Genomic DNA, 26,729 nt, shown 5'->3' with positions numbered 1-26,729 from the left:
ATTCAGTGTTTTAGATTTACTATTTTTCTAGATAGAGGCGCTCTAATGGCTTCCATTTGGTCTTTCCCACCATAGTAGCCCTCACCCTACCAGTCATGGAGCCAATGTGAGGGTTCTGCCAGCTGCTAAGTGTGTCTATGCCAATTATGCATTCTGGCACTGGGGAAATGACCATAAGATGAGTCCAGGGACCCACTGTAAGTCGGATCTGAGCTAAAACTCCATTAATTACCTGGTCTTCATATGCCCCTACTTTAACTGGAGGACCACAATGACGTTTTGGGTCCCCTGGAATCAACATCAGCTCAGAGCCAGTGTCCAGTAGCCCCTGAAATGTCTGATCATTTTCCTTTCCCCAACGCACAGTTGCCCTGGTAAAAGGCAGGGGGTCTTCTTGGGGAAGGATGGGAGAAAGATTCACTGCAGAAATTGTCAGTAATGTAGTGGGGTCCTTCCTCAAGGGGACTTTCATTCAAAAGGTTCTGGGTCTGTAAGCTGGCTCAAGTCTGGAAATTGATTGAGGGGCCATGATTCTAGTTTTTATAATTCAAATTAATCTTTTGTCCATTCGACTTAGAAGTTTTCTGCTTGTATAAATTAAGTAGGAATGCAGTAGGCTTCCTATCAATTTCACTTCTAGGAACCCTGTGATTAATTAGCCAGTGCCAGAGCTCTACACGAGTCAGACTATTCTGATTGCTAGTTTGACTCTGCTGTCCATTATGGTAGCTATTGCCGGGCGCGGTGGCTCATGCTTGTAATCCCAGCACTTTGGGAGGCCGAGGCGGGCGGATCACGAGGTCAGGAGATCGAGACCACGGTGAAACCCCGTCTCTACTAAAAATACAAAAAAATTAGCTGGGCGTGGTGGCGGGCGCCTGTAGTCCCAGCTACTCGGAGAGGCTGAGGCAGGAGAATGGCGTGAACCCAGGAGGCGGAGCTTGCAGTGAGCCGAGATTGTGCCATTGCACTCCAGCCTGGGCGACAGAGCGAGACTCCGTCTCAAAAAAAACAAAAAACAAAACAAAAAAAAAACAAAAAAACCATTATGGTAGCTATGTCCACCTTGCCTTTGACAGTTGAGTGCTGCCGCTTGGCCCCTGCCACCTCAGGATCCAATTATTCCCATTGTATTTAAGTTTTGTAGTTGAGTGACTGTGGTTCCCACTGTTAGGTCTGACATACAGAGAAGAGCTATTACAGGGCTCTTGAAAGATGCAGGTGCTGCCCTCACAAATCTATTTTGCAAAGCATGGTCAAGCAAGGTCAAGTATATCTTCTGGACCTTCCCAGCTGGGATGAGTAGGTCTAAAGTGACTAATTCACTCCAACATCCCAATCTCCCTCTGCCTTTGGATCCCTTCCTCTACATTAAATCAAGGGAGATTAGGCATTTCCAGCTTGCTCACAGTGGGCCATATTTGAATCCATATTTCAGCTAACCAAGCAGATAAACTATTGGAACCTTTTTTTTTTAACTCCCCGAGCTGCAACATTAAATGCAGAGTCCCTACTTAGTGGGCCCAAGTCAATAAATTCCACCTGATCCAACTCTATGTTCTTTCCACCATCATCTTATACCTTTAAATATCCATTCCCATGCCTGTTCTCCAGATTTCTGTTTATATAAATTAGAGAACTCAAACAGTTCTTTTCAAGTGTAGTGCACCTCCTCATGGGTCACACTCTCAACCTCACCTCCAGGGGCCTACCAGGACTTTAGTCTAGTTATAGGTCTAGAAGAAAACAGGTGTGTTGGGGGTTCTCCTGAGGAGAATCAACATTATTTTGCCTGGCAACTGCTTCAGGTGAGGCCATCACTATTGCCTCAGGCAGCTTAGGGTTTATCTCCTCAGAAAAAGGTGGAAAGGCTGATGGCAGCATGGGTCGGGGAGGGGATGTTGCCACTACTGGGGCTGGGGAAGCTGTTTTTTCTGGCAAAATAGGTTCATCAGAGTTTACAAACTCAGTGCCCCCAGCTTCATCAGGGTCTTCTTACACATCCCCAATTTCAGGGTCCCATTCTTTTCCAGTCAATGCTGTCACTTTAATAACAGACAGCTGGTGAGGCTACGCATGCATCTTTCATTGCAGGTCAGCCACTTGCATGGTAAGAGCTTGGGTCTGTTTTTCCATAATGTCAGCTCTTTCTCTACAGGAGATAAGACTCTCACTCAGGGCAATCTTAGCAGATTTGGGGCTTAGTATCTGCTTCTGAACCTGGGAGATAGAATCCCTGAGTTCTTCATTTTCTTTCATCACTTTGTCCACTGAACTTAGAAGCAACCAACCAGCCTCATTATGTTCCTTGGTTCTCCACATATGATCAAAGGTATTATGTATAAAATCACTAAACTTGCTTCTCAGGAGTGGTGAATCAGGAGTGTCAAATGTATTTATTTTGCATAACTCTCTAAACAGTTCATGCCAAGGACTATCAGTGTTCTCCATACTATTAGATGTAGAGTCCTTGGCATTTTTGGGCCGAATCATATTAAGCAGCCAACTCCAGAAACCCCAAAACCAATGAAAGAACTCCATCCCCAATATTCAGTTCCTCTAGAACCACTCCTGGTACAAAAATCTGTATTAGTCAGGGTTCTCCAGAAGGACAGAACTTTTGGTTTTCCCCTTTTCTTCTCTTTGTTTGCCTCCATTTCTTCCACTGGTGATCACTTGTTTAACCTTCAGTTTACGGTGGGAACTTCATATCCAACAATTTGGATCAGACACACTCCTGTGAGCTTCATCTGTTGTGCTAGGTACTTGATATGTTATTTCAGTCTTCTTTTTATTTCACTCTGTCATCTATTGGATCATGAGCTTTTTGGTGGGGAAGAGAAAGAATATATCTTAATTGTGTTTGTTTCTTACGTACCAAGCTCAATTGCTGACTCTGAATGGATTGTAACTCAGAATTCTCTCTACCGGTGATATCAGGAAGTGTTTGCACCTTTTATACCAGGCGTCCCCAACCTTGGGTGGTGGAATGGTGCTGGTCCATGGCCTGTTACACAGCAGGAGATGAGTGGCGGTCGAGCATTACTGCCTGAGCTCTGCCTCCTATCAGGTCATTCGGGGCATTAGATTCTCACAGAAGTGCCAACTCAACTGTGAACTGCGCGTGCAAGGGATCTAGGCTGCAGGCTCCTTATGCGAATCTAATGCCTGATGATCTGAGGTGGAACAGTTTCATCCCAGAGCCATACCCCACCCCAGCCCTCTACAGGCTGTGGAAACATTGTCCTCCACTAAACTGGTCCTTGATGCCAAAAAGGTTGGGGACCACTGCTTTACACCTTTTGTCTCCCCCATTTTCACCTCTTAGGATGAACAATAATTTTATTTATTTTTAGCAAACTAAAGGTTAAGCATAGGTACTGAGAAATGAATATTAAAAGAGAGTGTTGTCTATCGTGTAGGTTCTCACTGAAGAATGTGGAGGTCAAAGGTCAGAGAAGGGGCTTCCTTGTGCAGATAATAAAGTAGCAGTAGCCGCGCTGTCTCCAGTTCTTCTCTGCATCTAGAATGCTCTTCATCTTGTCTACACGACAGATTTCTACTCATTTTTCATAGTCCAGTGGGAAAAAATCAATGATTTCCTGTTTTTTACTATAAGATACTTCAAGTGGCTCACACTTGTAATCCCAGTGCTTTGGGAGGCCTAGATCGGAGGATCCCTTGAGCCCAGGAGTTTGAGACCAGCCTGAGCAACACAGGGAGACCCCAGCTCTACAAAAACTAAATTAATTAATTGGGCATGTCTCAGCTACTCAGGAGGCTGAGGTGGAAGGATCCCTCGAGCCCAGTAGGTCAAGGCTGCAGTGAGCCATGATCACTCTCCCTGCATTCCAGCCTGAACAACAAAGTGAGACTCTGTCTCAAAGAAAACAACAACAACAACTTCATAACACTTAATTCACATTTATCTCACTGTAAAAAAAGATATATTTATATATAGAACTGCCTTTCCTACTAGTTTGCTTATCAGGAAGAATGTAACCATATCAGAGTCATTACCCAATGCATGGCAAATCAATACACTGAGACATCAGATTGCAGCAGAGGAAGAGGTTTAATCATGGACACCCCAACAAGGAGATGGAGGGAAACCTCAAATCTGCCTCCCTGAGGAGTTTGAGGTAGGGATTTTAAGGGATTTGGAGTGGATCAAGGAATGGGGATCGTTGATTGGCCCAAGAGTGTTGGGTGGGACAGGCGTGGTAGTTCAGGCCTGTAATCCTAGCACTCTGGGAGGCTGAGGCAGAAGGATCATTTGAGGTCAGGAGTTCGAAACAAGCCTGGCCAACGTGGTAAAACCCCTTCTCTACTAAAAAAAAAAAAAATACAAAAAAATTAGCCGGGCATGGTGGCAGGTGCCTGTAATCCTAGCTACCCAGCAGGCTGAGGCAGGAGAATTGCTTGAACCTGGGAGGTAGAGGTTGCAGTAAACCAAGATTGCGCCATTGCACTCCAGCCTGGGTGACAGAGCGAGACTCTGTCTCAAAAAAAAAAAAAAAAAAAAAAAAAAAAAAAAAAAAAAAAGTGTAGGGTAAAGTCATAGGATGAGGAGATGAAAAAACTGCATTTTCTTTTTTTTTTTTTTTTAGAAGGAGTCTCACTCTGCTGTCCAGGCTGGAGTGCAGTGGCGCCATCTTGGTTCACCGCAACCTCCGCTTCCCAGGTTCAAGCGATTCTTCTGCTTCAGCCTCTTGAGGAGCTAGAATTACAGGCGTGTGGCACCATGGCCACCACGCCCAGCTAATTTTTGTATTTTTATTATAGACAGGGTTTCACCATGTTACCCAGGCTGGTCTCAAACTCCTGACCTCGAGTGATCCATCTGCCTCGGCCTCCCAAAGTGCTGGGATTACAAGCATGAGCCACCGCACCTGGCCCTTTTTTGTAAAATTAAAAAATTGTTGTCATTGTTAGAGAAAGGGTCTCACTATGTTGCCCAGGCTGATCTTGAACTCTTGGCCTCAAGTGATCCTCCAATTTTGGCCTCCCAAAGTGCTGGGATTACAGATGTGTACCACTGTGCTCTGCCTGAAACTGCATTTTCACACTGATTCAGTTCCTTTATGAATGTCAGTACTAGTTGGTGTCAGCCTTTCTGCTGGAATTCAGGATCTGAAAAGCATCTTAAAAACGCTTACGATTTTCCGGGTGCAGTGGCTCACGCCTGTAATCCCAGCACTTTGGGAGGCTGAGGCGGGTGAATCACGAGGTCAAGAGATGGGGACCATCCTGGCCAACATGGTGAAACCCCATCTCTTTTAAAAAAAAAAAAATACAAAAATTAGCTGGGCATGGTGGCACGTGCCTGTAGTCCAAGCTACTCGGGAGGCTGAGGCAGGAGAATCGCTTGAAGCCGGCAGGCGGAGGTTGCAGTGAGTTGAAATCGGGCCACTGCACCCCAGCCTGGGTGACAGAGTGAGACTCTGTCTCAAAACAAAAACAAAAACAAAACAAAACAAAAAAACCTTTCAAATAATTAGTCCAGTGTAATGATACTTAGTAGATGCTCAAAAATATTCTTGGAAGGTCAAAACAGTACCGTGGAGTAAAGTCAGAACTATGGGGAGAGGTAATAAGAATAGAAAGGAAAGGAGGAAAAAATAAGGTGATTTGGATGTGGATGATGAGAAGGGGAAAAAAATGTAAAACGTGTTTCTTTTTGATTATTCCAGATGAGAATATTGGAAATTTTAAGCATTAAAACTCCAAGGTTCTCCTAGATTTGGCATATACTCCTGCCAAATGAAAGATTGATGTATATGCTTGGCTAACAACTAGAATTTGAAGTGAGTTTGTTTTAGTCCCCATGTTGGGTAATATCTACTGTGAGATATCACACCACCACCAAAAGGGGCTAAGTATTCTACTTTTAAAATTTTTATCTTCATGTGAAAATGAGTCCAATAATTTTTTAGATTATTTATGGAATATAATTTCAATAGTAGAAAAATTTTCTTTCTCCCTCTTTTATTTTCCATTTTGATCTTCTGGATTTCTTTATTGTTTGTTTACTTTTTTTTCACCCCTATTTCCATTTCTATTTCTGGTATAAACTGAGAAGATCTGTATCCTTAAAATACTCCCCTAATTGATTTTATCCAGAGCATAAATATAGTCTTTTCCATCTCTTGTCATTTCTAAATTGTATTTCACGTAATAATTTGTCAACTTTTTAAAATTTTGCATAGATAATATACATGGTTTAAAATATTTTTTGTGAGGCCGGGCGTGGTGGCTCACGTCTGTAATCTCAGCACTTTGGGAGGCCAAGACGGGCGGATCACGAGGTAAGGAGATCGAGACCATCTTGGCCAACACGGTGAAACCCCGTTTCTAGTAAAAATACAAAAAATTAGCCGGGCGTGGTGGCGGGTGCCTGTAGTCCCAGCTACTCGGGAGGCTGAGGCAGGAGAATGGCGTGAACCCAGAAGGCGGAGCTTGCAGTGAGCTGAGATCGCGCCACTGCACTCCAACCTGGTGGACACAGCAAGACTCCGTCTCAAAAAATAAATAAATTAATTAACTAAATAAAATATTTTTTGCATAAAGCTTACCATTTTTCTTATATCCTAGCCACCCAGTTCTCCTCAGAACAGGCTATTGGTTTCTGTTATTAGTTTCCTAGAAAAGCAGAATTATTTATGTTCTGCTCTTTGTCAGATGTCATTCTAAATTAGTTTCTGAGGAGGAGCCCATCTCTTCCTGTGTAATGAAAAACTGGACCACCTAATAGTAGTGTTTTGTTTGTTTAAGAGATAGCATTTCACTATGTTGCCCAGGCTGGATTCAAGCTCCTAGGCTGAAGGGATCCTTCTGCCTCTGATTCTCAAGTAGCTGGGACTATAAGTGCCCACCACCCCGCTTGGCTATAGTGTATTTTTTTAAGATGAGGCTGGCCACACCCCATAGCCTCATCACAAATACCAATCATGTGATTTGAATCACGCATTATCAGTCAACCTGAAGACTGAGTTCAAGCAAGACCCTGTCTCACCATAAGACAAAAACAGCAACACCAAAAGCATCCAAATTGGAAAGGAAGAAGTAAAATTGGGCCTGTTTGCAGATAACATGACTTTATATATACAGTCCTAAAGACTCTATGAAAAAGAAGTGTTAATACTAATGAACAAATTCAATATATTTGCAGAATGCAAAATCAACATTCAGAAATCACTTCCATTACTATACAGTAACAATAAACTACATGAAATAATAAACAATAAACTACATAAAAAGAAAAATTAAAGGACAATCCCATTTATAGTAGCACCCCTCCCCCTTAAAAAAAGAATTAAACTTAATCATGAAGGTGAAATATTGTTAATGTTTGTTAAAATTTTCAGTGATGTACAATTAATGCAATCTGTATCAAAATCTCTCTGGCAGTTTTTACAAAACAGAAAAAAAGACCATAAAATTCATATAAAACTCATATGAAACTATAAAGAACCCAAAGTCACCAAGCCAATCTTGAGAAAGAACAACAAAGCTGAAGACATCACACTTCCTGATTTCCGCATATACTACAGAGCTACAGTTGTTAAAACAGTCTGGTACTAGCATAAAGACAGGTATATAAACCAAAATAGCAGGATAGAGAGTCCAGAGTTTAATCCATAAATATATGGTCAACCGATCTTTAACAAAGCTGCCAAGAACACGCAATGGGAAAAAAAAGATCTCTTCAACAAATGATGTTGAGGAAACTAGATATTCACATGAAAAAGAATGAAATTAGACCCTTGTTTACACCATTCACAAAAATTAACTAAAATGGATTAATGACTTAAATCTAAGATCTGCAACTATAAAACTCTGGGAGGAAAGCTTTAGGACATTGGTCTTGGCAATGATTTAATGACTATGACATCAAAATCATAGCCAAAAAGAGCAAAAATAGAAAAATGGGATTACATCAAACAAAAGTTTCTTTTTTTCCTTTTTTTTTTTTTTGTTTTTTGTTTTTCTTTTTTTTGAGATGGAGTTTCATTCTTGTTGTCCTGGCTGGAGTGCAATGGGGCAATCTTGGCTTACTGCAACCTCCACCTCACAGATTCAAGTGATTCTCCTGCCTCAGGCATGTGCCACCATGCCCAGCTAATTTTGTATTTTTAGTAGTGACAGAGTTTCTCCATGTTGCTCAGGTTGGTCTCAAACTCCGCACCTCAGATGATCCACCCACCTCGGCCTCCCAAAGTTATGGGATTATAGGCCTTCTGCACAGCAAAAAATAAGTAAATAAATAAATAAGGCAACCTATTAAATGGGAAAAAAAATTGCAAACCATATATCTGATAAGGGGTTAATTTCCAAGATACGTAACTCTTACAATTCAGTAGTTAATCAAAACAAATAAAAACAAAAACCTGATTAAAAATAAAAATGGGCCCGGCGCGGTGGCTCACGCCTGTATTCCTAGCACTTTGGGAGGCTGAGGCGGGCAGATCACCTGAGATTGGGAGTTTGAGACCAGCCTGACCAACATGGAGAAAACCCGTCTCTACTAAAAATACAAAATTAGCTGGGCGTGGTGGCGTATGCCTGTAATCCAAGCTACTCGGGAGGCTGAGGCAGGCGAATCACTTCAACCCAGGAGGCAGAGGTTGCAGTGAGCCAAGATCGCGCCATTGCACTCCAGCCTGGGAAACAAGAGCGAAATTCCATCTCAAAAAGTAATAATAGTAATAAAAATGTACTAAGGACTTGCATAGACATTTCTCCAAAGACGATATACAAATAGCCAACAAGTATATGAAAAGATGCTCAATGTCACTAATCATCAAGGGAATGCAAATCAAACCAAAAGTGACATATCATCTTATACGTGTTAGGATAACTATTATCAAAAAAGCAAAAGACAAGTGTTGCTGAGTTCGTAGAGAAACTGGAACCTTTCTACCCCGTTAATGAGACTGTGAAATGGTGCAGCCACTGTGGAAAACAGTATGAAGGTTTTTCAAAAAATTAAAAATAGAATTACCAGGCCGGGTGCAGTGGCTCATGCCTGTAATCCCAGCACTTTGGAAGGCCGAGGCGCACGGATCACTTGAGGTCAGGAGTTCAACACCAGCCTGAGCAACATGGCGAAACCCCGTCTCTACTAAAAATACAAAATTAGCTGGGTGTGCTGGTGCCCGCCTGTAATCCCAGTCACTCGGGAGGCTGAGGCAGGAGAATCGCTGGAAGCCAGGAGGCGGAGGTTACAGTGAGCCAAGATTGCATCACTGCCCTCCAGCCTGGGCGACAGAGCAAGACTCCATCTCAAAAAAAAAAAAAAAAAAAAAAAAAAAAATAGAACTACCATATATGATTCAGCAACCCCACTTCTGGGTATATGCCCAAAAAAATTGAATTCAGAGTCTCAAGGACATATTAGCACACCTATATTCATTACAGCATTATTCACAATACCAAAGATGTGGAAGCAACCTAAATGTTCATCAGTGGAGGGATTAATATAGAAAATATGATATATACATACAATAGAATATTATTCAGCCTTTAAAATAAAGGAAATTCTGGCCAGGCATGGTGGCTCACGCCTATAATTCCAGCACTTTGGGAGGCTGAGGTGGGAGGATCGCTTGAGCAATATAGTGAGAGCCTGTCTCTACAAAGAATTAAAAATATTAGCTAAGCATGGTGGTGTGCAGTCCTGGCTACTCAGGAGACTGAGATGGGAGGATCACTTGAGCCCAGGAGGTTGAGGCTGTAGTGAGCCAACATCATACCATTGCACTCAATCCTGAAAGACAAAGCAAGACCCTGTCTCAAAAGAAAAAAAAAAAAGGAAATTCTGCAACATATAACAGCATGGATCAACTTTGAAGACATTACTGTAAGTGAAATGAGCTTCCCACAAATGAACTAACACTGCTTGATTCCACTTGAGATGTCTAAAATAACCAAACTCGTTGAATCAAAGAGTAAAATGGTGGTTGCCTGTGGTTGGGGGAAGGGGAAAATGGGAATTTCAGTTATGGAAGATAAGTTCTAGAGATCCGCTGTACAACATTGTGCCTGTAGTTAAAAATACTGTATTGTACTCTTAAATTTTTGTTGCCAGGCATGGTGACTCATGCCTGTAATCCCAGCACTTTGGGAGGCCGAGGTGGGTGGATCACCTGAGGTTGGGAGTTCAAGACCAGCCTGACCAACATGCAGAAACCCCCGTCTCTACTAAAAATACAAAATTAGCCTGGCGTGGTGGCACATGCCTGTAATCCCAGCTACTGGGGAGGCTGAAGCAGGAGAATAGCTTGAACCTGGGAGGTGGAGGTTGTGGTGAGCCGAGATTGTGCCATTGCACTCCAGCCTGGGCAACAAGAGCAAAACTCCATCTCAAAAAAAAAAAATTTTTTTTGTCAAGAGAGTAAATCTCACAGCAAGCTCTTTTTGCCTCAATACTTTTTTTAGTCAAAAGAAAAATGGACTTACCTTTACTCTCTAGCAAAATATGTAATAACACTTGCACATTACATCAAATAACTAAAACTTAAAATCTTTTCTTTCTCAATTCCAATAAATTCTGCTACCAGCCCCACAAATTAGGGCCCCACAAATCCAGTGTGTACAGGTGCCACTGGAACTGCCGGAAAGGTTGGGCTCCCACCTCCACCTCTAGACTGTCTTGAATTTCTGACCCGCCACCTCTGATTGACCTCAATTTCAAGTCCCAGGGGACTTCCCATTGCACCCACTAAGGAAGAGCTTTCTGACAGCGTAGGATGGCTCCTAGCAGTGACTGAGTGCCTAACTGATAGGACCTTATGGCTCGAGCACCTAACTGGTAGGCTGTTTTGGCTGAAGAGGCCAATCTGACTCCAGTAGCTCTCCCTTTGTCCCAGAGAGATGCAGCCCACATTGACCCCTAGTAAAACCGTCTGGAGCCGAAGAGATGTAGATCAAATGCAGCTATGAAGTAAGTCTCAATATTGGAGGAATGGAGCAAACTGAAAAAGAAAGGGAGATCAGCAGAATCACATTAAGCAGAGCTTCTGAAGGGCAGATATTACTGAAAATCCTGAAGGCAGAAACCTTGTCTTATCTCCATCTGCAACCCACCTCAAATCACAATTCCACCCCTCCCCCAGAAAAACACAACCTTCACAGAAGAGTTTTGAAAAGATTTCCGGCAAGAAAATAATGTTACTAGAGACTGTTGAGGTCTTTTGTCTGCTCACCACTGGTTAAAATAAAGAAATCAGCAAACTTTTTATTGCTGTCAAAACATATGCTCATGGGCTCATTGGCCATTAACATATTCTGCTTTGGAAGTGACTGTTCAGGTTTTTCTCTCATAACTCTACAAGTGAAAGATAAATAAAGTTATGAAGGGGATAAAAAAGAATCGAATATCTATGTGAGCTTGGGGAAAGAAAAATTTCTTAGGGAGACACAAACATAACTAAACCAAAGTTAAATAAATTGGACTTCATAAAAATTAACAATTTCTTCTTCTAATTATTATTTCTGAGACGGAGTCTTGCTGGGTTGCCCAGGCTGCAGTACAGTGGTGTGATCTCCACTCACTGTAAACTCTACCTCCTAGGTTCAAGCAGTTCTCCCGCCTCAGCCTCCCAAGTAGCTGGGATTATAGACATGTGCCACCAAAATTAACGATTTCATCACAAGAGATCATTAAAGTGTTTCCCAGACTCAAGTGACAAGAAGATATTTGCAATACAAATATCTGGCAAATAACTCTTAAGTGATACATATGGATCAATGATAAAAAGATAGCACAATAAAATGTGTGCAGATGTGATTCAAAGGGAAGCTCTGCCAGGTGTGGTGGCTCACTCCTGTAATCCCAACACTCTGAGAGGCTGAGGCGGGAGGATCTCTTGAGCCCTTGAGTTCGAGACCAGCCTGAGCAATATAGTGAGACACTCCTTCCCCCACCCCCAACAAAACATTAAAAAATTAGCCTGGTGTGGTGTCATGAGCTTGTGGTCCTAGCTACTCTGGGGGCTGAGGTGGGAGAATCGCTTAAGCCCGGGGCGGGTCCAGGCAGCCATGAGCCCTGATTGTGCCACTGCACTCCAGCTTGGGTGACAGAGTGAGACTCTGTCTCAAAAACAAAAAGAAAACAAACAAAAAACCCAAACAAACAAACAACAAACCCCAAAGGGAGTTCTGTTCCATTTTATAAACCTTGAGAGCCTCACTCTTTCCTGATTGTGAAGAGTGGCGAGGCGCACCAGGTAGGTGGGACCTGTGCCACTTGCGCCTCAGCCCAGGTCAGAAGCTGTGCAAGTGTGGAGACCAAAGTTAGGGCCCCACGGCGATACTAGTTTTGCAACAATGTTCAGTGTTCACTTTTGGCATTGACATTTGCATTGATGACTGGAGTCCAGTTTAGTGAAAGAAGAATTAACTAAGCTAAAGTGGAGAGAGAAGAAAAAAAACAATACTGGCAGGATATATTTCCGTCCAGTTTCAGGAGAGGATTTTTCTTGTGTGTGGCAAACGTGAGAACCACTACTCTATGGAAACTACCGTACACCCAAGAGCCACCTCTAAAAATTAAAATGGAGGTTTCTTGGATGTCCCGTATTTAGTATTGGGAAATGTATTTTTTCCTTTGGAGCATTTTCATATTTGAGGCAGTTTTTCCTTTCCTTGTATCTTCCATTTATCAAAACCAACAATACCAAAACTCCACAACCCAAGACCCAGGAAGGGGTTTCCCCAGTGACCCAAATACTTCACAAATGCCAGGCCAGGTGAAGAAGGAAAGGTATTTTGAGCAGAGGAATTTTTTTTTTTTTTTTTTTTTTTTGAGACGGAGTCTCGCTCTGTCGCCTAGGCTGGAGTGCAGTGGTGTGATCTCGGCTCACTGCAACCTCCGCCTCCCGGGTTCACGCAATTCTCCCAGGTTCAAACAATTCTGCTGCTGCAGCCTCCTGAGTAGCTGGGACTACAGGCACATGCCACCACACCCAGCTAATTTTTGTGGAGTTTTTTTAGTAGAGGCGGTGTTTCGCTAAATTGGTTAGGTTGGTCTCGAACTCCTGACCTCAGGCAATCCACCTGCCTCGGCCTCCCAAAGTGCTGGGATTACAAGCATGAGACACCGCGCCCGACTGAGCAGAGGAAACTTTTAAAGTTGACTGACTTCTTTGCTATTAATAAACTTTAAACTTTTTTTTTCCTTTATGAAACAACCACTGCAAAATTATAACTGAGACAGTGAAAGAGATCTGATCTAACCATCTTTCTTCTAACCTCCAAGCTGTCCTTGTTCATTCCTGGATGTAGGCTGAACTAACTTTGGGAGGAACTTAGTTTATAGTTTATAGTTTAGAACAAAGACCATAACAGCTTTTTCCCAAAACAAACTCCCTTCTTGCCTGGGGACCAGTCGCCTGTGTAGGACTAACAAATTAGCTACAAGATTACAAATTATGGTTTAGGGGTCCGTCATGCATCCTTGCCTGCAAGAATCTGAAGCTCCCCAAATTGCTCCTGGGGATAACATCACTACTGTGAAACCTAAGATCGGTGCTTGAGATATTTTGCAGACCCTACATTTGATGGATCAGCTACCACCACCTAGTTCTGCAATCCCACCCAGGAACAGAAGGCAGCAAGAAAACCTCACTTCGACCCCTGCTATAATTCCATCTCCAACCTGACCAATGAGCAAGCCCCTTACCCGCTAAATTATTTTTTAATTTATTTATTTATTTTTGTTTGTTTGAGACCAACTGTCGCTCTTGTTGCCCAGGCTGGGGTACAATGGCACAATCTTGGCACACTGAAACCTCTGCCTCCTGGGTTCAAGCGATTCTCCTGCCTCAGCCTCCCAAGTAGCTGGGATTATAGGCTCCCCTCCAGCCACTACGCCCAGCTAATTTTTGTATTTTTAGTAGAAATGGGATTTCACCATGTTGGCCAGGCTGGTCTCGAACTCCTGACCTCAGATAATCTGCCCACCTCGGCCTCCCAAAGTCCTGGGATTACAGGTATGAGCCGCCACGCTCGACGCTAAATTATCTTTTAAAATTACCATCCCCCAGTGCTCCAATGCTCAGGGAGACTGATTTGAGTAATAATAAAACTCCAGTCTCCCACACAGCTGGCTCTGCGTGAATTACTTTCTCCACTGCAATTTCCCTGTCTTATTAAATTGGCTCTGTCTAGGCAGCAGGCAAGGTGAACTCGTTGGGCAAGTATATTTAGTGACCTGAAAAAAATTTTTTTAACAATCTCAATATTTTGTGATTTGGTCATTTCAGAGTAATGTAGCATTTCAGAGTAAAGTAGGAAAACCTGTTTCATAGAATCTTATAATAAATTCTTCTGCATGTGAGGAAGATCAGTGAATTTCTCAATAATCTGTTCCTAGAAAAAGCCTGGGCCCCAACTGTGGATGTCCCATTAGTGTAGACTCTTATGCCTTTCTTCTTAGTTTGGCACAGTTTCAGATACAATAGTCCCTTTACTCATGGGGGATATATTCCAAGACCCCTAATGGATGCTTGAGACTGCTGATAGTACTAAACCCTATACATAACTGTTTTTTTCTTCTATACACACTGTGAAAGGAAAATAAATCTTAGAACCCTAAAATCACTAAATCAGCAGAAAAGTCGAGCTGGGAACTACCCGCAAAACTGCCTCTCATTTTATTCCTAAACAAGATAGCTAAAAAGATAAAAGAGCTACATACCTCCCTCCCAATTTGCCCACAAGGAAATTCCTTGTGGGCTTTAAGGTATTTATCCTAAAACAATTCTGTTGAATTTCACCCTGGCAATGTAAACTGATAGCTTACCTTCACAGGTGTGGGACAGAACGTCATCCCTCTGGCCGGGTGCAGTTGTTCACGCCTATAATCCCAGCCTTTGGGAAGCCAAGGTGGGTGGATCACCTGAGGTCAGGAGTTCGAGACCAGCCTGTCCAACATGGCAAAACCCTGTCTCTACTAAAAATACAAAAATTAGCCAGGCGTAGTGGCATGCGCCTGTAATCCCAGCTACTGAGGAGGCTGAGACAGGAGAATGACTTGAACCCAGGAGGCAGAGGTTGTTGCAGTGAGCCAAGATCGCACCACTGCACTTTAGCCTGGGTGACAGAGTGAGACTCTGTCTCAAAAAAAACCAAAAAAACAAAAAACTGTCATCCCTCTGCTCACCTGAGACAAATGAATATCTGATTGTTTCCTCTGCCTTATTGTTTATGTAAAAATGCAGATTCACTGAGCCAGACTAAATTGTGTATTCAGTGAAAGGTTGATCAAGGACTCAAAGGAATGCAACCTTTGTCTTTTGTGTCTTTTCTGCCTACGACCTGGAAGACCCCACCACCACTTTGAGTTGTCCAGTCCTACTGGATCGAACCAATGTACATCTTACACATACTGATTGATGTCTCATGTCTCCTTAAAATGTGTAAAAGCAAGCTGTACCCTGACCACCTTGGGCACAGGTCGTCAGGACCTCCTGAGCCTGTGTAACAGGCGTATCCTTAACCTTAGCAAAATAAACTCTCTAAATTGGTTGAGATCTGTCTCAGATATTTTGGGTTTACAACACATACCTATAATGGTTTAATTGATAAAATAGCCAGGGGAAATAACAGCAACTAATAATAAAATATAACAATTATAACAATATACTGTAATGAAAGTTACATGAATGTGGTCCTCCTCTTTTTCCCTATATCAAGCTTTTTTTTTATTGTTACTCTTTATTTTTGTTGTTAAAACAAGTAATTTACAACCATTTGGTTGGAGAATTTATTAAAAAACTCAGTGAGGCACTACGGGTAGATTACAGAAGGTGGATATTAGAAGTTAGGGAATCGTCTGCTTTATTACAGTGAAATTTACAGTGACAATGCTGGTTTAGCCCACTTTTTTTTTTTTTTTTTGGCAGAGTCTCACTCTTGCCCAGGCTGAAGTGCAGTGGCACAATCTTGGCTCACTACAACCTCCTCCTCCCAGATTCAAGCAATTCTCATGCCTCAGCCTCCCAAGTAGCTGGGACTACAGGTGCGTGCCACCATGCCCAGCTAATTTTTGTAATTTTGTGGAGATGGGGTTTTTGCCATGTTGGCCAAGCTGGTCTTGAACTCCTGACCTCAAGTAATCCACCCGCCTCGGCCTCCCAGAGTGATGGGATTGCAGACTTGAGCCGCTGTGGCGTCCAGCCTAGCACACTCTTAAGTTTAAGAAATAAATCAGTTTCTTTGTTACTGATCAGTTCAGTTGATTGGAGCATCTTACCAATAATGCCAATATCTGGTGTTGAGTACCCAGAGAGGCCAGGCCAGTATCTAATTTTTTATTATTTATTTATTTATTTATTTATTTATTTTAACACTTGACAGTTTCTAAGTATCCACATGAAATTGCCTCTTACCTATTTTGTGAAAAATTCTCTCTGCACTTAGGGGTAAAGGGCAAACAATAGAATATCAGTTATTCATTTGGCTCAAAGCATGGCCCTGTTTCTTTTTTTTATTTTTTTCTCACGGGCCTGTGTCCTAAGCGTTGCTTATTTTTAGAAACCCCTGAGGAAAATCCCTTTGCGAAGAACCCGCACAAGTGGCTTTGGAAATTTCAAGAAAGCCAATCTCACCTGCACAGTATAGGCGGGGTCCTGCACTACCGAGAGCCTACTTTGGGAGCTAGAACCTACAGGCCATGCAGAGCATAAGGGGAGGGAGCTGGGACAGCGACATGCTGGGGCCCGGAAGATGGGGCGATGTGAGCCTCGCCACGGCTCAGGACAAAGGAGGGAGCAAAAATGTTCCTGAGGTGGCTCAAATCAAAAAAAGGAGGATATGAGATCCTTTGATTTAGGTGCCTGATGATATACAAAGGTCCTATCTGGTTCAAATAGAGACTCTCAGGATCAGGAACAAAACGTAAAATGGGAAACCGCTTGTTTCCGCCTGGTTTCGAACCAGGGACCTTTCGCGTGTTAGGCGAACGTGATAACCACTACACTACGGAAACAACCCATTCGGTGGGCATAAGAATTTAAGCACCTACGGCGAGACAATCCAGGTTTGGCTTTAGAAAATCTATATTTTCTACTCAGATTTTTTTTCTGGTAGTTTCTTTCCATATCTTTCAGACTTTCCACTTATTAAAATCAAAGATATCACATCCTGACAATTGTTATTTGCCTACCACAAATTGGTACATATATTCACAAATATATTTACCAGAATGCCCAGTAACCTATTCAGAATAATAAAAACTACTGGAAACTTCCCAAGCGCCCATCAGCAGATGCATGAATGAATTCACATGAAATAATCTATTGCAACAAGAATGAACAATCTACAACTATGTGGATGAATCTCACAGAGATGTCCACTAAAGTAAACCAGGCAGAAAAGGACGTAATCTGTGGCTCCACTGATTTAAATTATAAAGCAGGCAACATTCCGCTGTCCAACCAGAAGTCACAATAGTGCTTCCATCTGGGGTGAGTGGGTAGTAACTGAAAAGGAACTGGAAATGCTCTGGTTTCCCAGGTGTGTTCATTTTGTGTGTACTCATCAAGGGGTGTGTGTGTATGTGTGTGTGTGTAAGAGGAGGGGAAGGTGGGAGAGAGAGGCAGAGACAGCGAAGGAGGGAGGGAGAGGGAGAGAGAGGGAGAAGTCGGAGAGAGGTGCACAGGAACAGACAGATAAATTGAAGAAGTAATAGGCTTATGCAATTGTGGAGACTGGTTAGAAAGTGCTAAATCCATAGGGCAGGCTGTAATAAAACGCCATCAGAAAAGGCCAGCTGAAAACAATACAGACAATTCAATAAAACCAGAAGTTCTTTGAAAAGTTGTCTACATTGTCAGCAAACTTGACATTTAACTAGATTGACTAAGGAAAAACAAAAAAAAGACAAGAGATTCAAATTATTAAAATTGGAAGTGTAAGTGGGGATATTATCACTGAATTTACAAAAATAAGAAGAATTATAAGAGTACACTATGAAAAATTGTATGCCAGCAAATTGGATGACCTAGATTAAATGAACAAACTCCTAGTAACACACAATCTACAAAGATTGAATCATAAAGAATTAGAAATCTGAATAGACCTATAACTAGTAAGGATATTGAAACAGTAATCAAAACCTACCATGAAAAAAAGCCCTGGACCAGCTGACTTAACTGATGAATTCTATCAAACATTTAAATACTTCAGCAGTCCTTCTCACACTTTTCCACAAAACTGAAGAGTAGGAAACACTTCCTAACTCATTTTATGAAGCTAGCATTATTCTGATACCAAAGCCAGACAAAGCCATTACAAAAAAGAAAGCTACAGGCCAATTTTTTTTATGAATATCGATACTAAATTTCTCAACAAAATACTGGCAAACTAAATTCAACAACATATTAAAAGGATTCTACACCATAGCAAAGTAGGAGTTATTCCTGAAATGGAAGGATTCAGCATACAAAACAAGTAATTAATATAATGTATACATAAACAGAATGAAAGAAAAAACACAGTCCTTTGCATTAACGCAAAAAAGCATTTGACAAACTTTAAACACCTTCATGATGATGGAGGGCTTGCCAATGTGCTGGGGGTTGCCACCTTCAAAAGCATGCCCCACAGGGTTCATGGCCACACCCCGTACTCGTGGCCAGCAGTTCCTCTTTGCCTTATATTTGTGGTAGGCCCGGCCAGCCTTCAACATGGATGCCCCTGCTGACTGCAAAGTGGGTCTCATTGCTCCCCGCCGGACTGGACGTCTCTGGGGAACCAAGGCTGTGCAGGAGAAAGAGAGCTAGTGCTGAGGGGCTCAATAAAGTTTGTCTTTATGCAAAAATAAAAGAAAAAAAGAAAAAGAAAAAGAAGAACAAAGTTGGAGGCTTCATACTTCCTGACCTCAACATTTACTTTAAAGCTACAGTCATCAAAACAGTATGGTACTGCCATAAGGAGAGACATACAGACACAAGTGAATAGAGGGCCCAGAAATAAACTATGGCTTACATGGCCAACTGATTTGTGACAAGCGTGCCAGGACCATTTAATGGAGAAAGGACAGACTTTTCAACAAATGGTGATGGGAAAACTGGATATCTACATGCAAAAGAATGAAGTTGGATGTTTACCTTATAATACACATAAAAACTAACTTAAAAACAGATCAAAGACTTAAACATAGGTGCTAAAACCTTAAAATTCTTAGATGAAAACATTGGAGAAAGTCTTCATGACATTTGGCAATGATTTCTTGGATATCATACCAAAAGCACAGAGAACAATGACAAAAATAGATAAATTAGACTTCATCAAATTGATAACATTTGTAGGCTGGGCATGGTGGCTCACTCCTGTAATCCTAGAACTTTGGGAGGCCGACGGGGATGGATCATGAGGTCAGGAGATTGAGACCATCCTGGCTAACACGGTGAAACCCCCGTCTCTGCTAAAAATAGAAAAAGTTAGCCAGGCGTGGTGCGGGCCCCTACAGTCTCAGCTACTCGGGAGGCTGAGGCAGGAGAATGGCGTGAACCCAGGAGGCGGAGCTTGCAGTGAGCCGAGATCTCGCCACTGCGCTCCAGACTGGGAGAGTGGGAGAGACAGCGAGACTCCGTCTCAAAAAAAAAAAAAAAGAAAAAAAGGGGAAGGTTGTGTTTGGCTTTGTCAATAACTAAATAGTATAAAGTTTTACATTATGTAGGAGGTAAGGTTTGTCGACTTCAACTATCTCATGCATTTTATTTTTTATTTTTTTTATTTTTATTTATTTTTATTTATTTATTTTTTTTGAGACGGAGTCTCGCTCTGTCGCCCAGGCTGGATGCAGTGGCACGATCTCGGCTCACTGCAAGCCCCGCCTCCCGGGTTCACGCCATTCTCCTGCCTCAGCCTCTCCGAGTAGCTGGGACTACAGGCGCCCGCCACCACGCCCGGCTAATTTTTTCTATTTTTAGTAGAGACGGGGTTTCACCGTGGTCTCGATCTCCTGACCTCGTGATCCGCCCGCCTCGGCCTCCCAAAGTGCTGGGATTACAAGCGTGAGCCACCGCGCCCGGCCTATCTCATGCATTTTAATATAGTATATGCTAAATTATTATTATTTTAATTATCCAAGTAATGGCTATTTTCTGAATATAAATATTCTACACAATACAGGAAAAACAGCAAAAATATCTCCTCTCACCGGCAATGCCACTCTCTTTCTCAGAAATAATTGCTATTCCTAGATTAGTGTGTTTAGCCTTATATTATGTAGAATTTGCCAAAAAGAAATGTATATTCTTAAGTAAATATATGTGCCTAATCCTTCATTTTCCTAATACATTTTCAATACTTCCGGCCGGGCGTGGTGGCTCACGCCTGTAATCCCAGCACTTTGGGAGACAGAGGCGGGCGGATCACCTGAGGTCAGGAGTTCGAGACTAGCCTGACCAACATGGAGAAACCCCATCTGTACTAAAAATACAAAAAAAAAAAAAAAAAAAAAGCTTGGCGTAGTACCGCATGTCTGTAATCTCAGCTACTTGGGAGGCTGAGGCAGGAGACTCGCTTGAACCTGGGAGGCGGAGGTTGCGGTGAGCCAAGGTCGCACCGTTGCACTCCAGCCTGGGCAACAAGAGCAAAACTGTCTCAGAAAAAAAAAAAAAAAAGAAAAGAAAAAGAAAAAGAAAAGAAATTATCCCAGATGGTGGTGTCTGGTGGTGTCTTCAATTCTAGGAAGCATCCTATTTCAGCAGGAAGTTTTGAATCACCAAATCCCTATGCCCATCCAATTAATATCCTAAGGAACCATATATGTTTTACTTTCTCTGAAATATAGCACCCAGAAAGGAAACTAGGAGTGTGTTCATGAAGGGCGATTTGAAAGCAACTGACAAAACAAAAAAACAAAAACAAAAACAAAACAAAACAACTCATTCCTTACAGATGGCCGAAACAGCTCAATTGGGAGAGTGTTAGACTGATGATCTGCAGGTCTCTGGCTCAATTCTGGGTTTCGACAGCCATTTCCGGACTCTTTTGTACATGTCGACTCTGCTAAATTAATGCTTGGCCGCGTTAACTGTGTAATACTGGCCCTCCACCAAATGTCAGCCACCTACCAATATGTAAGTCCATATTGACATTTAATTTATATGGTAAGGGAATACATGCACTTGCCCTTATAATGAAAAGGGCTCTTGTAAGTCATTTCAAAAAACGCAGTTCCACGCCCATAAACGTGAGCTCCTCCACAGATTTTAGTTGTTCGTTGAGAGGAAGAAAGCAATCTTATTCAGTACCTCATTCAGTGTGCACTTACATGTTTTTTTGTTTGTTTGTTTTTCAGACGGAGTCTCGCTCTGTCGCCCAGGTTGGAGTGCAGTGGCGCGATCTCGGCTCACTGCAACCTCCGTCTGCTGGGTTCAAGCGATTTTTTTGTATTTTTAGTAGAGACAGGGTTTCACCATGTTGGCTAGGATGGTCTCGGTCACCTGACCTCGTGGTCCCCTCACCGTGAGCCACCGTGCCCGGCCGCACTTACATGTTACGATGTTATGAAACACATAAGAATCAGGGCATAAGCACTTTTTTTTTTTTTTTTTTTTTTAAGATGGAGTATCGCTCTGTCGCCCAGGCTGAAGTGCAGTGGCTTGATCTCGGCTCACTGCAAACTCTGCCTCCCGGATTAAAGCGATTCTCCTGCCTCAGCCTCCCGAGTAACTGGGATTACAGGGGCCCTCCGCCACACCCGGCTAATTTTTGTAATTTTTTAGTAGAGACGGGGTTTCGCCTTGTTGGCCAGGCTGGTCTCAAACTCCTGACCTTAGGTGATCTGCCCGCCTCGGCCTCCCAAAGTGCTGGGATTACAGGCGTGAGTCACAGCGCCTGGCCAAGCACTTTCAATTCTATGCTTAACTCCCTGTGTTTCTACTTTCACTCAGAATTTGGTCTGTTAAATCCTTAAATTATTATCAGCACTTTGAATTTTTTTAGAAGTTTTGCTTGTTTTATACAGCATTTTAGTTGTTTTCAGTTGCAGGGACAGTCCCAGTGCATGAGTAGTCATTTTTACTGTGCAGAGACGCAAGAGATGACATATTAAAAATAACCTGAATTTTAGTAATACTAAGGCTATATGTGATTACACACACACACACACATATGCGCATATATATATTCACATTGTAAAATAAATGAGCTGGGCACAGTGGCAGGTGCGGCAGCACAGCGGCCCCAGATACGTGGGAGGCTGAGGCAGGAGGATCACTTGGGTCTATGGCTTCAAGGCCAGCCTGGACAACATGGCGAGGTCATCCACATTTCTTTAAAAAAAAAAAATTGTTAGTATTGATTCAGTATGTTTCCTGAGGCAGTCTTAGATTTAAAAAAAAAAAAAGTATTGATTCAGTATTTTTCCTGAGGCAGTCTTAGATAATTAAAATAACCTAATCTGGAATATAACATAAATATTTTGAAATTATCTTACAAGGCCAAGATCAGTGGCTCATGCCGGTAATCCCAACACTTTGGAAGGTTGAGGCGGCCGGATCACCTGAGGTCAGGAGTTCGATAGCGGCCTGGACAACATGGTGAAACCCGGTCTCTACTAAAAATACAAAAAATAGACGGATGTGGTGGCAGGCACCTGTAATCCCCGCTACTTGGGGAGGCTGAGGCAGGAGAATCACTTGAGCCCAGGAGGCGGAGGCTGCAGTGAGCTGAGATCGCGCCACCGCACTCCAGCCTGAGCGACAGAGAGAGACTCCATCTCAAAAAAAGAAAAAGAAAAAAATATCTATCTATATATATATATATCTTACAAGACACTTGTGACAGATGTTCCGCTGTGTCGCCAATAATGTAGGTGAAGATAGTAATGACGTGCTTGATTATGCATAGATTATTTTAGGGAAGATAGGAAAGTAAGAAATTAGATAGTCTCTGAGGAGGGTATGGAGATAGTTAGGATCTAAGATCAACGGAGATTTGATCATCATTTTATACCATGTTTACGGTTAAGGAAGGACAGAAAACCTTGTATTGAACCCTTCTTTTTGTCTGGAATTACTGCTGGTAACGTTAACACATAGTATTTCATTTAAAGCAAAGTAAAGAATAATACGGTTTTTGGATCAGGGAAACACAATTGAAGGTGGGGGGTGGAGTGAGAAGAACAGATTTAAATCTTAGGTGTTGCTAGCAAAAAATGTGAATTCTCTAGTCCCAGGTGCAGATTTTCTCCAATAGTATTTGGTTACAAAAGAAAGAATAAGTACCCAGGCTGGTGCTGTTAGTGTCAGGACAGCATGAAGAGCTCTGCCTGCCAACAAGCCTCAGGACAGAGTACAGGAATGTTAGAAGATTAGCTCCCATTTATCTGAAGGAGAAAAAAAGGGTAATCCTTCTGGTGTTGATGTCATATATGACAAGTTCATTCCCTTGCCATGGCTTTACATGTGAACCTCGGAGGTCTATAAACACCAGTCGGAATGTGCAAGAGGGATCCTCAAAAACCAGAATGTAATTCTTTGCGACGTGTGAAGAGGATGTGTTACTGCAGGAACTGTATCAGAGAGTTTCCTTTCAGGTGATTTTTGAGCAAGTAGAAGCCTCAGTTCTTGACACCTAGGATAAAACTCTTGAGGACTAGAAGAATAAAAACATCGAAGCTCCTGGTGGTACTTCGGTCTTTAACCGTTGAATATATTAAGAGTAACACTAGAATTCCAACACTTCCTCGCGCCAGCGTCAGTTTTAGAATCAACAAAATCGTTACTTGCTGATTCATTTAACTGCTAATATATTCGTTAAAAGTTTATTAGGCGTCAGTGATCCTGAAGGTTCCAAAAACACGAAGGAAACCCCAGGCACATGTAGAGAGACAGTTCCTGACGCTGCAGGAGGTTTCTTTCAACTTGTCTCCGGGTGATAAAACCGGTAGCCTGACCAAGGATGAAAGAGCTTATCTCACTTATTCTGGCCTCTCCAACTCGGGTTGAAATCCTTCGGTTCCCAAGTTGGAATTTGAGTGACACATAACAATTGCTGTTAAATGAGACTTAATACCTAGCGGGGTGCCACCACAATCTTGCCCTTCTGCAAACCTCTGTAGCCCTTTTCTACCACCCTCAAGAAACATACCAGATTTACTATGTAATTCTGGTACTGCCGGGCTACCTCAGTTTCCACCCCTGAATATCTTCGCCGATTACATCAATGCTTATGTTTGTGACTTCAGAGACACTGAGAAGGCGCGGCTCCTTCCCTCAACTCCATTAGCCTTCCTTTCGGCGGCGCTGTCTTGAACCAACTTGAAAATAATAAGTCCTTAAGTTACAAGTCACTAAAGGGAAGTTTGCAACTTGCGATCCAGCACACTGACATGCCTATAAAAAGAGAAGGCTGCCGACTCTGGGCGTACTGCCTTTGAATTAGCCACACTCCGCAAGGAGCAGTGACGTTCCAAAAAAAAAAAAAAATTTGTTGTCTAACAATAACAAAAATAAAATAAAAAGAGGAGGTTCCTGTCACTCACCATTGAAAATCCTATTACAGCGCTTTTTCCACATCCTCTGTCAAAAATTTCTCCGTGAATTTTCTAGTCTGGCTTAGAGTTAAAATAGTTTGGACTTCCTTGCTAAAGTCTGTGAATATAGTCTCAAAGGTCTCTTTTGGAAGGAGTAAGAAAAAAGATCTGTTTTATTTAGAAAAACAAAAATGTCAATGAATTTATATATGGTTTCCTTTAAAACACCGATGTAGTCGCGTGGCCGGTTAGCTCAGTTGGTTAGACCGTGGTGCTAATAACGCCAAGGTCGCGGGTTCGATCCCCGCACGGGCCTCTGGAAGTTGTGGTCGGGCCGTTCATTTATCTGAATGTAGGCCTTTTAATCTAAGCCTGTCGAATCACAGCTGTCTGAATCGAATCACAGCTGTCTGAATCGAATCACAGCTGTTCTGAATTCGAAACTAAGACGCTCTCTTATTCCTCAAGCGAGGAAGGCTACTTACGTCCGTTTCCCTTTATTGTAAAAAATAAAAAGAACAGGTCGGGCACGGTGGCTCGAACCTGTAATCCCAGCACTTTGGGAAGCCGAGGCGGGGTGATCATTTGAGGTCAGGAGTTGGAGACCAGCCTGACCAATATGGTGAAACCCCGTCTCTATTAAAAATACAAAATAAGCTGGGCTCATGCCTGTAATCCCAGCTACTAGGGAGGCTGAGGCATGAGAATCACTTGAGCCCGGGAGGCGGAGGTTGCGGTGAGCTGAGACCGTGCCATAGTACTCCAGCCTGGGCAACAAGAGCGAAACTCCGTCTCAAAACAAACAAAGAACAACAAAAAAGATGCAAGCATTAGGAAGAAAGTATTGAAGAAAATTGGGTTGGGGCAGTGCGGCAGCTAGGTGGGCGTGTTTTAGGGAATGGGGAATTAAGAGGAGGTATGACATTTGCCTGTTTAGTTTTTAGTGAAACGTTAGGAAGCAATATATACTTTTTTCAATGTTTTTTTCATTCTCAATATCGAAAGGGAGACAATGTTATTTTGACGCTTTAAACGAGTTTCGATAGGGAAAGGAAAGCAGGCTCAGCGTGGCCAGTGACTTGGTGAGAGTGTGGTACAAATAGCAGCAAGATACGAGGTTTTGTTCCTCATAACGGCTGTGCTTCGTTCTTTTTTTCTGATCCCAGGCAGTTTCCAAGGCAAATAAATGCCCACACCACGTGAGGCTGCCACTGGCTTTCATGGAAAATTTCTCCCCTTTAGCTTGAAGAGTATGTAAGTGAATGCGGTGTTTTAAGAATCGCCAGTTCTCCGTTCAACCTGTCCACAACCCAACGCATTTGGACTACCAGGATTGTGGTTTCATTCGTTTACCCGCAGTGCCCCTGACAGCGCATACTGGTAAGTAACTTCGGTAAACTCACCTGAGATGCAGAGCGAAGATCCAAGCTATACGTTCGGGAACCGAGCCACATATTAAGATGCTCTTTTGGTTTAGTTTGAGGAATTTTCCCCCGCTTGACTGTGGTTGCCTCCCAGCCTCTCTCTCCTCCACCATCTTCCTGGTCGCTGAGAAAGGAGGTCCGTCTGTTCAGACACCGCCCCAAAGCTGCCATCTTCCACATTCATCTTCTTATGGGATATCTATCTATCTATCTATCTATCTATCTATCTATCTATCTATCTCTGTCCCTGCCGATTCTCCTGTCTTCTATTTCTCGAGGATCTCAGGGCGGAGGAAAAGTGGTGGGAACCTGAGAGGGAAAGAAGAGGCCCGTGGCAGGAGTGGTGGATGGGGGCGATGTTGAGGCTGAGTTGGGTCCACCGACTTCAGGGTTGAGCTCTGTGTAGGGGGCCCAGCTGATGCAAGGAGCAGCTTGCATCCTGCATCCCCACAGCCCTGCCTTAATGACTCAACGTTTCTTCAGATGTCCCCTTTCTTTTTGACAACAGTCATGCCCACGGAAAGAGCTGTGCCTCAGAGACGCCAGGAATGTGGACTTCTTCCAATGGAAAAAAATACTTATGAAGAAGATTTACGTGAAAATAATTTTTTTTAAGCTTCTTTGATTTTTAAGCTTTCTAATGGTCTTTTTCTCCTTTCTCCTTTCTCCAGTTGAGAAAGAGATGTAAGGTAGAAACAAAATCCTGTAGGTTGGGTCGTTCGACGCTTGTCTCTTTCACATTCAAGTAACAGTACCACTCTGGAAAAGGACATTCACAGGATTGTTGATAAGGCTTTGAAGAAGGAAAA

General features: G+C 42.6%; 2 non-coding genes and 1 pseudogene across 2 annotated transcripts; 2 read left to right on the top strand and 1 right to left on the bottom strand.

Moving 5' to 3' along the window:
* Window positions 1-26,729, top strand: part of LOC129473563 (uncharacterized) — a 687,223-nt pseudogene that overhangs the window by 489,840 nt on the left and 170,654 nt on the right.
* Window positions 16,921-16,993, bottom strand: TRNAV-AAC (transfer RNA valine (anticodon AAC)). Its single transcript has one exon. It is a non-coding gene; the product is annotated as a tRNA-Val (tRNA).
* On the top strand, window positions 24,739-24,812 carry TRNAI-AAU (transfer RNA isoleucine (anticodon AAU)). Its single transcript has one exon. It is a non-coding gene; the product is annotated as a tRNA-Ile (tRNA).

The sequence above is a fragment of the Symphalangus syndactylus genome, chromosome 23, assembly GCF_028878055.3.
Source record: "Symphalangus syndactylus isolate Jambi chromosome 23, NHGRI_mSymSyn1-v2.1_pri, whole genome shotgun sequence".
Classification (NCBI taxonomy): domain Eukaryota; kingdom Metazoa; phylum Chordata; class Mammalia; order Primates; family Hylobatidae; genus Symphalangus; species Symphalangus syndactylus.
The sequence above is the reverse complement of the archived record's forward strand: the minus strand, read 5'-3'. Positions and strand labels throughout refer to the sequence as shown.